Genomic DNA, 2,163 nt, shown 5'->3' with positions numbered 1-2,163 from the left:
GAAAACAACCGTTGAAATCCACACCAGTTTACTCTTGTGGACACACAGGGTCACAAACCCAGTTGGATCCTCTTAAAAATATGAAATACGTTTCTTGAAATGAGTACCTGATAGTTACACACATATTTCTTAAAGCACTTCTGACATGTACTGATTAACATAATTCGACAGATGAACAGTGGGTATGTACGAAACAACATAAAATTACAGCAATTATCGTACATGCATATAAAAATCATGATTTTCAAATAATTATTTTGAAAAATATGTTTCATGTAATAAAATTATGAAAAGGATAGATTCCTATTCACCATATAGAGGAGATGTTGAGTCGCAGACAGGCGCAATGAAAAGACTGGTATACGTTTAAGCTTTTGGCCAAAAGTTCTTCTTCCAAAGTAGAAAACACATACGCATTCACACAAGCAAAACTCTCTCTCACACACAGACATTATCACCGTCTCCGGCCCCTGTGGCCGGGCAAAGATATTGGTCATGGGCATAATGAGTTGTGCTTGTGTGAATGTGTGTGTGTTTTCCCTTTCAGAAGGTCTTTTAGCCAAAACTTAAATGTACAGCAGTCTTTTCATCGTGCCTGTTTGCAACTCATCTTCTCCTCTATATGGTGAGCACCTTTCAATTCTTTTTACCATAATATCGTTGTTGTTTTATCCTGGCTTCCCATTATTTTCTATACTAGATTGTCCTTCATGGCATGCTACAATTGGGAAAGTTAAGTTAATCTGCTTTATAAAACTTAACTATGGTAACTGTTGGAAGTCATCACTCAGAATCAACATAGTATGTATAGCTACGGAGTGAGCATAGCTTATTACGCATGTTCTCAACATCAAACCGTGTTAGTCACGAGATTTTGGGACGGTGCTGTTTGTTTACAGTTTGCAGTAATAGCGAAACTTGAATATTACAAGTATTCACCTTGTTTTATATACGTTTCTGCACGTCTGAGTTTTAGTAACAGGTATGGTGCTGTATTGTCGTTGCTTCGGAAGTAAAGCGACGTATGTGAAAGGAGGACCAGTTACTTTTCGTAATATGTACAGCAAATGTATAACTAAACCTCATATTCATATGAAACACTTTACATGTTGAAAAATATCGAGACATCGTATTGTAAAATCTTGTATTGTAGAGACAATTTCTGCGATTTTACGGTCATGTCCTTAGGAGACAAATGCGAGATAAATTTGCAAGTGTGTTTGAGTAAACTGCCAGTCAGTATATACATATTGGTACTGAAAAGATTTGTACATATATTAATTTCCTTAATTTATGCAAGTTCTCAAAATCTTATGTGTATCTAAATATTTCTGCATGAGACAGCTTGCTATACAGAGTCATTGCAACGTTGTTAATTAGATCAGATTCGACAACATGAGTCAGAGCAACAGAAAACCTAAAAAAAACTATTGTTGGTTGCCACTCCTTTTATTACTCCACAATTCGAACATTGACCTCGTATTTTTTATTTTTTGTTTTGCATGAGAAAAAGATGTTATAGATATTTTACTTGTGCATACAAAGCAGAAGGTTAAATGAAGATAAATTGAAGATAATAGTGGACAAGTAGGTGCTGCAAGTCGCTTACCGTATTTACTGAAACAACTCCATAGTTCCAAAGGCGTTGTTTTTCCGTGACACCTCGGCGTCATCTACAGTGTCATTGTAAAGTAATTAATTAGTTCAAATGGCTCTGAGCACTATGGGACTTAACTTATGAGGGCATCAGTCCCCTAGAACTTAGAACTACTTAAACCTAATAAACCTAAGGACATCACACACATCCACGCCCAAGGCAGGATTCGAATCTGCGACCGTAGCGGTCGCGCGGTTCCAGACTGTAGCGCCTAGAACCGCTCGGCCACACAGGCCGGCTAATTAAGTAGAACAGAGATTCGACAATATGAATAAGTGCAATAGAAAACATAAAAGAATTGTTTGCTATCACTTCTTAACCAGTTAATGAAGAAACGTAAATAAAGTGGAGGCTGGGGTATGATACTTCGGCGAAAACGCACTACACCATTGCTCTTCACATCATTAAGCCAAATTCAGTTTCTGGTTTTAAACTTGTCTGTAAAGCGGCGACACTCACGGTACTTCTTAAGGTGATCTGTCTGTAGCAGCGAAGTACTAACACTC

The sequence above is a fragment of the Schistocerca americana genome, chromosome 7 (genome assembly GCF_021461395.2).
Source record: "Schistocerca americana isolate TAMUIC-IGC-003095 chromosome 7, iqSchAmer2.1, whole genome shotgun sequence".
Lineage (NCBI taxonomy): Eukaryota > Metazoa > Arthropoda > Insecta > Orthoptera > Acrididae > Schistocerca > Schistocerca americana.
The sequence above is the reverse complement of the archived record's forward strand: the minus strand, read 5'-3'. Positions refer to the sequence as shown.